A 12,518-nucleotide genomic window follows, 5' to 3' on the forward strand; every position below is an offset into this window, starting at 1 on the left:
CAATGGTGGTCAAACAGTTAAAAACGGAACAGTTTTGTCACGAACCAGACTTTGTTTAGGCAGTTGACCCACACTTCCGCCTTGACCTACATACTCCACACCTAGACTGTAACGACCCAACTTCCAATACGTCATGATCGTACCAAAAGTAAGGCGTTATTGACCTGTTTTCTTTATTAACTATTTACTATTAAGCCTTTAGTTCAATATCGCGATTCAATTTTAGTAAAAATACCAGAAATTTTTTGTTTTTGTTAATCAAAATCATATAGCAAACATCACCAAGTAATAATAATCACATAATTATTAATAATAGTAATATTATACAAAATAAATTTAAATAAAATTCAGGTACAACTCCTATCCCTCTGCATAAAATAAAAACTAAAGTAACAAGGGCGAGGGAATTCTATGAAAATAACCTAACTCAAAAACTTATCTCATAAATAAATACTATAATCGCCCGCAGCTTCAAACTGAGTCTTCGAACCTGTGTCACTGAAAGGGTGGAAGATTTTGGGGTGAGAACAAACCACACGTTCTCAGTAGGGAATGGGAATACCGTAAAAGTAATGAAATAAAATGCAAATAATTAACATACTCAAGGAAACTATATTTTTATCAAACCCTTATGAAAATACTATTCTTGGTTTTTCTTTAACTAATTATTTACCTCTTCCAAAGAAAATCTCTAAGCTCAAAACAAATTCCAAAATATAAAACTGGTCGCATTAAGCATTTCTCAACCACACAATTAATTTTCAATCACAACATCAATTCTTACTCATCATCATACATTCACCAACTAATAGCACTAACAAAGATTCAATTCAACACACAAACAAGTCACAGCAAGGCAGACAGCACAATCACAGGAAAGTACAACGAGCAAACCCAATCAAATGCAAATGCACAAACAAGGATGATGCATGTCTAACCCTAGTGCAGGTAATGAGCTCATTTGTCGGTTACATACCCGCTCCCGACGTTACCCGGAGTCCTTTGACCAGGTAAGGCTTCCCTGTTGGCAACGCCCCTCGCAAGAGTCCTTTGACTTGTGAGGCAAACCACTGCAAGAGTCCTTTGACTTGCAGGACGGAGCTAGCCAGCTTTTATCTGCCCAACACACTCACTGTAAGAGTCCTTTGACTTACAGGAGTATGTGCTAGTTGTGTTTTCTCGATACCTCTGTAAGAGTCCTCTGACTTACAGAATAGCTTTATAACTAAGTATCCCAGGGAAGCGCTCTCAGTGGTCGTACCACCATCTATCTGACTGCCTTCACGCAGCAGATCATCACATAAATATCTCATGAGTTGCCATAACGCAACAAATGAATAAACATATCTCTTGGGTTGCCTCAAGCAACAAATGACCTTTCAACAGGTCCTCTGCTTTTTATTCTCTTTTATAATCATAAATACGCAAGCGGGACAAAATCCACGTCCTTGCCAACAATTTCATAAACTGAATACCTTTCCTCAAAAGAATCATTGTAATTATCATCATAAGTTATCATTCTCGTTATTCATCTCCAGTTACATATTCTTATACAATATTTCTCTCTCTCTTTATTCAATCATGTACAAACTTTACGACTTCTACTTTTGCAACCTCTTAACTCGAACCAATTTTAAAACTATTTTCTAATTTAATTTTCTTTCAAAAGACTCAAGAAAATCATTTATTTTAAATTCGCTAAATATTTTTCAAAACATCACCCTCTTAATAAAATTAACCAAATAAAACTCTTTTTCAAGTTTACTAACTTCCCAAAGACTCAAAAACCATCTCTCTTTACCATTCAAATTCAAATATTATTATTTCACCAAACTTCTAAAAAGATCATCCTTTATTTCAAACCTAAAACATAACTCTTTTCATATTGAATCAATCTCAAAACATAGTTTCTTTCTTAAATAGTCTAATTTTGAAACATAAACCTTTCTTTGGTAAATCAAATTTAAAATAGAATAATTCTTTTCTTAACTAAATGAAACTCAAGTAATATAATTTTCCAAATTCAAAGCTTCTAAAATAACTTTTCAAATGAAACCTCAGATTTTTATAAAATTTCGGCAGCACCTCCCCTAAAACTCGGACTTAGCCACCCTTACGGGTTCCCTCTTTCTCAACAAGTCTCCAGCCCCTTTTTTCAGCAGTTTTCATAACAGAATCCCAGTAGTCATTTTATCATAAAATAGTTTAACAATCGACATCCTAACATTAATTAAAATCAGAGTTTTCATAGACCATTCTTTAAAAGTAAATCAATCCAGCTTCTAATATTCCAAACATCATCCTTTCATATTTCCAATTATTTTTAAAGTTATTTAATTATTAGTAAAGTTACCAATTTATTCTAAAGATCATACTTTAAGAAAATACTTTAGTAATCAACCTTCAATCATTTAACCGTTCTCGAAATCAACTCTGGTTAACCTTAAATTAACCATAACAACCAACTCAACATAATCAGCTAAAATATGAATTTCCAACAACTCTGAAATAATCAGAAGGCAGTCACAATTAAACCATTATCACAACCATTCCAAACCGAGCACAAGCTTGAATCAGTTCAACACTCAGTACATTATTATCTAGTCAAATTAACCTATCCAGTAACCAATAATTTCTCAAACAAGCTTGCAACAATATCCACCATCATCAATTACATTTCAATTTCACAACTAAATCAAGAAAATCAGCATAACCAGGAAGTCGAATTATTATTCACTTTCAAACAATTCAATCATGGCTCACAAATCACAATTCACAGCCTCAAATCAAAATCAGTTTTAATACCACACCAATCTTATTCCCACAACCTCATTCCAAACTTAATTCCACCAACCAATTCCACTACCGTTACAATATATCAAATAACCAGCACATCATTCAATTCAATATAAATCCGTCAAAGATCAGAATTTCAGTCAATTTGCAACCATCAAGCAAACCAGCCTATGGCAACCAGCTCAACATAATCAAATAGCAGGATTCTCAGTAATTCCAAACAATCAGAAAATTGGAAATAGTTACAGCCTCAAATCAAAATCAATATCATCAATTAATCACTTACAACCATGAAACCGGCCACAATCACAGCCAAGTCAGAATCAATAAATCATGACACAGAAAATTAGTCTAACCATTATAAAATTATTTATATACTCTTAAAATTTACTATGTTATTTCAGAAAATCAGGTTCTCAAGACAGTTTAATCCTTTAAGTTCTAATCCTTCAATAACCACCAAAATGAATTTCAGCCAGTCACAAGTCAAATTCACAGCCATTCATATATATCAGATAACTAAAATCAACAGCAAGCACTTATTCTCAATAATTAGAATATAGCCACATCTCAACCAATTTAGCATAATCCCCTAAAATCAGAATTTTCAACAATTACATCAAAATCAGAAAACCGATATCAATCATAGCCTCAACCAGAATTAATCTTATCAATTAATCTATTACTCACAACAAGAACACCCAATGATATTCACAGCCACACTCTAAAATCAATAAATTAGTTGAAATACTAGAAAATCATCTCAATACCAAACGTAATCCAAATTTCACAATCTCAAATCAATCAAGCTTATTTCTATCAATTAATCATAATTATAAATTATTAGCAATTACTCATTAAACCTCATTGGCATTCATAAGTTAAAACTGTTAATTTTGAAATAAATCCCCTACCTCAATTAGCCGGAATCGTATTATTTAACGTAACAATTTCCTTTATCCCCAATTTGTGGCAGGTAGTCATTCCAATACAATTGGAACGGCAGCGGCATCACCCACAACTCTAGTAGCAGCAACAGATATTTTGGAAGGGAATTTAATAGAGGCTGAAGCAAACACAAGGGTAAAACAGAACAGATCATCAAAGGAGCGGTAATCAGAATATTGATTGCAGAACAAAACCTATCTTACCAAAAGAAATACGGGAATGGAGCAGTAGCTCTGGTACTCGGAAAAATAGAAACCAGAGAGCAGGGCATACGTCTTAGCAGCAGCAGCACCAATCCAATCGGTTAGAACAGCAGGGACACCAACGAAGTAAGAACGACAAAACAAAAGAGAAGCAGAACAGAGTCGAGAATATCAGAGGAAAATACAAGATTGTTACAGAGCAACTGGGGTTCAGAGGTAGTGGTTCTCATGGCTATGGCTTAAATGACTTACCATGAACGACGACGGTGACCAGGAATTCCGGCGATAGCGGCAGCAGAGGAACGGTTCCTCCCCTGTGCATCTCCTTTCTCACACGTCTCGTCCTCCTCTGGCTCTCCCTCTCTCCAACGACGGTGACTACTCCACTCTCCTCCACGGCGGCGCCGAAGCTCAGGACGGCAACGCGAGCTCAAGCTTCATAGACGGGATGGCGGTGATGGCAGCTCTTCCCTCTGACCTCCATTGCATCTCCCTCTCGACGCCTCTCCCTCATCCCTGTTCAACCGGCACCAGGGCGGACTCCACGGAACGGCGGCGACAGGCAGAGCACGAACAACGACGGCGACGGGAGGCACAGCGACATCTTCTTCCTCCTGCTCCTGGCTTGGGCCCGTCTCCATCCTCTGGTTCCTTTCGCGACGGTCTGACTTAAACAGCAATGGAGGCGCGACGAAGGCACAGCGGCGCTACTCGAAGCTCCATGGACGGCGGCGATAAAGCCCTCAGCAGCAGCGATCCTGGCTCAGCAACTGCACTCTCTGTTGATCTCTTCCTCCCTCAAACGTGGCAACGACAGCGACGGCGGCACCCAACCAACCGGCGCCGTCCTCTTCTCCTTCTTCCTCTCTTGTCCGTGTGTGAGTTTGAGTGAGGCTGAGAGTGTTACACTGAAGAGGGTGAAAGAGGGGTGGGGTGCGGCTGAGGCAAAGGGAAGCTAGGGTTAGGGTTCCTCAATTTGCAAATTAGGTTTCTGATTCAATTTGGGAATTTGGGGTTAAAAATTATGAATTTTATAAAAAAATATGGATAGTTATGAATAGATATTTTGATAAAATTGAATAGTAGAGTAATTTTAGAATCAAATATACTCTGTTAAAAATATTTAGGAACATTATTTATCAACATATTGCTAAGTTCAATCAATTATTTCTAATTTAAATTATAAAATGAACAAGTTAATTATATTTTGTGAAGTACAATTTTAATTTAAATATCAATTTTTTAGATTAAATCATACAAATCTCTATTATTTTTCTATTTTCGAAACTTTAATTTCAATTTATAAAATAATTAATTATAATAAAAATTGTACATAAATATTAATTGACTTAAACTTAAAGTATTTATAAATATCAATCTAATTATTTCTAATAAAATAATTTCTAGCAGTTCAAATTAATAACATAATTCATTCAAAGTAGAATTTATTTAAATTAAATTATACAATTTTTCTTATTTTTCAATTATTAGAATTATAATTTCAATTATACCAAATATCTAATAAAGATTATATAAAATTTCTAATTAATTTAAACTTCAATTATCATGAAACTTCATTTAATTACCTTTAGCAAAATAATTTTCTTAAAATAAAATTATCAACAAATAAAATAAATCACAAATAACTAATTATTTGATTTTCAAAAACTAGGGTTGTTACATAGACGATCACTGTATAAGCATCTATTTGAATTTTCTTCAAAAAGTAGCTCTCTTAGGTTTGATCCTTGAACCTGAGAGTGTGTGAAAGCCTACATTTCACTGTGACAAGTGAATCTTCAATAGATGTAATGCCTATAGTTATATATATACCATATTATTTTATATGTGCCATTAGTAGAATTTTTTGTTATATTTGCTCATTATTTTATGTATTATTAAAAGAATAGATTATATCATAATTTACATATAATTTAATTAAATCAAATTTAAATAATATAAAATCTTATTATCATTTAATTTTTATTTTAATATTTAAATTTTAATTTATTATAAATTTATATATTTATTAAATTATTACTGAGTTAAACGGTTCAACTAATGACCTACCGGTTGAACCATACTGACCCAGTGATCCAGTAATTTAACTGGATTGATTGCTGATTCGATTCTGATAACTATGAACTTAACTCCATTAACCAGAAAAAATAGCGAATTAAGAATTTTCATATTTATTAAAAAAATCTTATCAAACTTATAAAAGATTTTTAAAATTATTTTTTTTTAAAAAATAAAAATTTGAAAACAAAAAACAAAAGAAAAAAATTAGTAGCTCAAAAAACAAAACAAATTATATTAATTTAAAAAGCATTTAATTTCAAAATTAAAAACGCACGAATAAACGTCATTTTGTAACACCCTACCATACAGAGTCTTATGCTTAAGTCATAAAGCAGAGATGGCGAGGTATTACGACCTCTAAGAATAAAATTTAGTACGTATAGTAGTGTAAAAAGGTTTATAACTAGGAGCCTTTGAAGAAAAAGGGGTAAATCAAAACCGGTAAATCGAAAAGCACAATACTCCGATCGATAACGTAAACGAAACAGATATAGGACAAGCTAACATGAGAAGACATACAAAAGAGTGCCAAAAATACAGATATCAAGGCTCAGGACTCGATTTGCGAAGATAACCAATCCGAGCATAGAAGTATACATACATATATAAAGAAAATACCTAAAATAAAACCCAAAACACAAGATACAAAACCTGTTTCTCCAAAATAACCTCTAAGAGGAATTAATACAAAATGTATATATATATATATATATATATATATATATATATATATATATATATATATATATATATATATATATATGGAGAATATAAGTATCTAAACAAGTATATAAGATCGAAATAAAATCCCGAGAGCTATGGATCTTCGCCAAAACAGAAGTCTCCAGCATGCCTCAGCGAGGAGCCTCACGTGCTGCATCTAAAAACCACAAAATCCGCATGGGTAAGAACCGGAGGTTCTCAACATGGTAACAGTGCCCAAATATCTAACATGTAATGTCCTGGGAAAGCCGAAGGCAATCCTAGAACTTCCAGTTATAATCAAAGCGTATAAATGTAACTAAACCATGAGAAAGTGAAAGTAGGCAACTAACTTAAGGATCTTCAATATAACTAAATATCCCCTTTCCAAGTCCTTCGAACCTCCCAACCGCCAACAATAATGATATGAAAACACAAGTATATCACACAAGAAACGCAGAAGTAGGAAGCAGATATGGCAGTTAGACAATTAGCAAGTATATATGCACACAATTAGGCATTCCAAAAAAATCACATATAATGCATATGATGCATGCCTATCCTAGTGGCTGATGAGTCTCATCTATTGGTTATAAAACCAACCCACAAGTCCTGGTAGCTAACCATTGGACTGTCCCTTTGTCGTGCATCCCCAACTCGAGTTATTCATAATATAAATCATAATTCACATCCAACACCCTCAATGGTGTATATTCACGGGGGCGAGCTCATCCGGAACGTTCACAATGTCCGGCCACACATATGACATAGGGTCAGCAGAGTATCGAGTCTCCCCCTGGAGCACGTGGTGGCTAGCCACTGCTTTCAACCAGGGAAACTCGTATCTCAGATAGGTGGAGTGCAACAATCACAATATCAATAATTCAATTCAGCATATATGCATTCAATCTCAGCCATACATTAACATTCATCTCAGCCATCCGGCTTAAAAATCATAATTCACTATCAGCCATAAATCATCATCACACACAGCCATTTGGCTCATATCATACTCGGCCATTCGGCTCATATCATGCACAGCACTCCACCACCTTCCTCCATGATTCATATCATCATTATTAATCATAACTCACCATAATATCCCCTTTCTTCATCCACAAGTTACCCTCTTCCCTAGCTTCCTTTCAATCACTAGGCATTCTACATTAATTAAAGATTTAAAAGATGAAAATGGGGGTCTATAAGCCTGAAACAGCATCTCAGAAGTTCGCAAGCTTGTTGGGAATGTGAAATACTTGAAAACAAAAGCTTTAGAAAAGAACAGGGTAGTGTGCGTACGCACAGGGGTGTGCGTGCGCACGCCCAGAAGTATTTTCAAAAAGTGTGTGTGTACACAGGCTTGTGCGTATGCATAGAAAGCAAAATTCCCATTGTTGAGTGCGCGCACAAGGTGTGCTAGCGCCACCAATAGAATGTCATTCCTAACGTGAGCGTACGCATGCGCACAGCTTGCAAAACCTTATTTATTGTGTACGTGCACAAGGCATGCTAGCGCTCCCATCAGTAGCCCTTTCCCCGTGTGTGCGTATGCACAAGGCTATCCGTGCACACAGGTCCAAAAATCAGCGGGGTGTGCGTGCACACACAAACCAGAAATCACAAATTCTGCAGAATTTGCAGAATTCAGATTTCAGGCCCAAAATTTCAACGATCATATCTCCTTCCATAAGATTCAGATTTCATCCAAATTTAAACCATTTTAAAGCTTATGAAATTATCTTTCATTTGATATAAAAATCATCAAATTCTAAAAGCAATAGCTCAAAATATGATCTATTGAAGTTTATCAAATTTGCATTTTTACCAAAACTCATAAACTCCCAATTTCTAAAAACATACACTTCCAATTTCATACAAAACCAACTAAAACCCACCTTTCCAACAGCAATCATTTCCAAACGTCATCCAACCCTTAACCAACCAATTCTTCCATATTTAAGCAATCTCAATTCAATAATTCAATTCATAATCATCATTCCCTATCTCAATTTTCAAACAAACATTCAATTTTATCAATCACCATATATATACACATATCAATATCACACTCCAAATCATGCTCATTAACAAGAGCTTCAACCTTATCATCAATTAAACATATCAATCCATATCACATACAACTTCACATGCTTTACCAATAATTATCATCATTCACAATCATTCAACCATTATTCATATATTCAACTCAATCCAAATCATCCAACAACCATATCAACATCAATAGTTCAACTCCTATCTTAGGGTCTCTAGCCTAAGTTTTCACACCACACTACAGTTTAGATACAAGAAACCAAAATCATATCTTGGTCGATTCCCGTTTCACCTGGAACACTTCAAATTTCACTTTTGCCTCAACTTCCAATGTCTCAAAGCTCCCAAAATCAGATTTCCAAGCACAAAGCTCCTTTCCAAGCTTTCCAAGATATCAATCAAGCTTCAATATGCACATACACACTTCCTAAACCAAAATTATCATACCCAAACACAATAACTCAATACCCAATACCTTAAATTCATAATTTCACTAGGGTTTGATATCTCTTACCTTACCTAAGGACCAAGGAGGCAAGAATAATCCTTCCCTTCAAGTTAATTGGATCCTATAACATCAAAAATAAAAAATCTCAACACTCTACCCACTAAATTTTCGAAATTGAGGGCTGTAAAATCAAAGAGCAAACTGTGGCTTAACTCAAAAATATTTGTGTGGGTTTCATAGAGCTCAATGCCACGGTCACGTGGTCGCAAACGGTGCATCAATCGGAGCTCTGGATCAAAAGTTATGATCAAAGGAAGATTGAATTGATTTTGGAGCAAGGGTTTTAATCTTTCCCCCTTTCCCTTTGTGTATATCAGCGTGTGTGTATGTTTTGAAGGAGAGAGAGAGCTGTTTTGTTTAAATGGGGCTGAGTTGGGTTGGGCCAAGGGCCCAATACGGGTCCGGTTGGCCTGGTTTGGCCTGTTCGGCCCAATCTTGGGCCGATTTCTTTTAAATTGGTGTCAAAATTCTCGTTTTAATTTTCTCTATCACATTAAACCATAAGACCTCATTTTCCCTTTTTTAGAATATATTTTAATTTTTCATTACTTCAAAATTCAAATAAAAAATTGTTTATAAGCGCTTTTTCTAATACTTTAACCTAACCCTCATTAACATTGTCTCCTCAATGATTCCTGTGCTGAAAATCAGTCTCCCACACCCACAGTCAGAGACTCAGCGTCCCCTATCATGCACCCGCTGCTCCGCCATCAGCGCTACTGGACAGCACCAACCCTGGCTTGCATCCCGTGATCCTTTCGTCTTCCTCTTCCTTCCTCATAGTGCCTCTTTGTATCTGTCGTCCTCCCCGGTGTGATCTTGTTGGAGATTATCAGCGGAAGGTTACCGATTGTGCAAGTTGGTAGCTCAGAAATAGACCTTGTTCAATGGATTCAATTCTGCATTGAATGGTCCAATACGATAAAATAGTGTTTTAATGAATAGAGGACCAACTACTTTTATTGGCAATCCTAGTCTATGTGGCCCTCCTTTGAAGAATTCATGTGCCCCTGATACTTCAGGTGCTAGTTTACCTTCCTCATTCCCGTTCATGCCTCATAATGACTCATCTCAGGATAATGGTAATGGTTCTGGGTAGAGTGAGAAAAACAAAGGGTTAACTAAGGGTGCTGTGGTTGGCATTGTTGTGGGTGATGTGATTGGAATTTGTCTTTTAGGTCTTCATTTCTCTTATTATTATTCAAGGGTTTGTGGTTTTGATTAGGATCAGGATGTTATTAGTGTTAGCAAGGGGAGGAAAGGAAGTAGTATAGAGTGTTTCTGCTTCCGAAAGGACGAATATGAGGCCTTGTCTAATCATGTTGAGGAATATGATCTTGTTCCATTAGATAGCCAAGTGGCCTTTGATTTGGATGAACTTCTTAAGGCATCAGCTTTTGTTCTTGGGAAGAGTGGAATTGGAATTATGTACAAAGTGGTTCTTGAAGACAGGCTAAAATTGGCGCTGAGAAGATTGGGGGAGGGAGGTTCTCAAAGGTTCAAAGAGTTCTAAACCGAAGTAGAGACAATAGGAAAGTTGAGACATCCAAACATTGTGACTCTCAGAGCTTATTACTGGTCTGTTGATGAAAAGCTTCTCATATATGATTATATACCAAATGGAAGCCTCCTTGTTGTAATTCATGGTAAGTTTCATTATGGACAAACCTTTTTATTATTTTCTTCAATACAAATTTGAAATTACTTATGGTTTGACACATTGTTAATTTGGCTGTTTGGTTGCATTTGATGACTTTAGGGAAGCCTGGACTAGTTACATTCAAACCGCTATCTTGGTCTTATCGATTGAAAATCATGAAAGGAACTGCAAAAGAATTGGTCTACCTGCATGAGTTTAGCCCCAAAAGGTATGTTTTGGCGGTGGATAAGAATGGCTTTATCTAGTTGTGAGTAATTCTTTACTTTCTTGGTTCATTATCTTAGCTCTGTAAAACAAGTTATAACTTAAGATTATCCATTTGTGCAGCTGGGGATTTGGTGGTTATTGAAGGTTTGTGCATAATTTTTAGATTGATTGTCAATGTTCTGTAAAATACAAAGAAATCACAACAATCATATTATTCAATTCAAATTGGTTTTATTTATTTATTTATTTGGCTGATTCTGTGAATTCTACATGTACTACACGTACACTTGACACAAATTCAATTCCCTTCCTTTGTCTTTTATATATATACTCAAAGATATGTTTAAATTCTAAACAAATTTATTGCATAGAGAACTTGATCTATGCGTAAAAATACTTGAGATTTCTGTATTTTAGTATGATCGCTTGGATGGGAATAGAAATGTAACCAGCTGACTTCTTGCAGTTAAGGTGATTGTCATATTACTAATAGTAAACTTTACCTTTTTTCATAAATGCTATTATCACTTCTCATTAGTAACACATATCATATTTCTTGGCAGTATACTAGGACAACAGAGAGGCAATCAAGCTTGATTCGACCAATGCCCACACTGCAGAAGACAGTTGATTATCTACTTTCTCTGTTAGATCAGCCTTATGTTGATAGGTTTTTTGGTTCATATAAATTGTTGTGGAATAGGATGAGAGCAATTAGAATGCAGCTGAGAATGCAGCACATTTCACTACAAGAAAGTACCGGAATAGCAACCGATACAGAATTTCCAGGACCAAATCAATATTGGTCGCTAAATCGATCGCTAAATTACAATCAGCGACCGATTTTAGCGACCATTAAATTCGGTCGCTAATAGCAACTGAATTAGCAACCAATAAATTTTAATTACAACCAAAATAAAATCAGACAATAAAATCGGTTGCTATTTTTTTATTTAGCGACCGATTTAGCAACCAAAACAGAAATAATCTCTTTGGAACTGTTGGTCAAAAAACCAGTCACTGTTTTTTATATTAGCGACTGATTTTACAACTGATAGTCAAATAGGATGGATAATAGTTTGGTCGCTAATTCAGTCACTAAATTATTGGTCGCTAAATCGGTTGCTAATTGTTAATTTAGCGACTGATTTTAGTGACTAACATAATCGGGCACTAATAGCCACCGAATTAGTGACCAACTAGTTTAATACAACTAGAATATAAACAGTCGCTAGCGACTGAATTAGCAACCAAAACAAAAGAAGAAATGTCCTTGGAACTCTTGGTCACAAAATCGGTCGCTATTTTTTAATTTAGCGACCCATTTTGCAACCGATTTGTAGGTAAGTAGAATAACATG

The 12,518-nt window shown here is 35.3% G+C and overlaps 1 long non-coding RNA gene across 1 annotated transcript; it reads right to left on the reverse strand.

Annotated features, from left to right (window-relative positions):
- Window positions 1–286: 286 nt before the first annotated feature.
- Window positions 287–4,893, reverse strand: LOC148567882 (uncharacterized). Its single transcript, XR_015880616.1, has 4 exons — window positions 4,200–4,893; window positions 3,948–4,019; window positions 3,711–3,862; window positions 287–498 (listed from the first exon to the last, which is right to left on the reverse strand). It is a non-coding gene; the product is annotated as an uncharacterized LOC148567882 (long non-coding RNA).
- Between the last annotated feature and the right edge of the window lie 7,625 nt (window positions 4,894–12,518).

This window comes from Arachis ipaensis, chromosome B4 (genome assembly GCF_059453495.1).
Source record: "Arachis ipaensis isolate K30076 ecotype BB chromosome B4, ASM5945349v1, whole genome shotgun sequence".
In the NCBI taxonomy this organism is placed as follows: domain Eukaryota; kingdom Viridiplantae; phylum Streptophyta; class Magnoliopsida; order Fabales; family Fabaceae; genus Arachis; species Arachis ipaensis.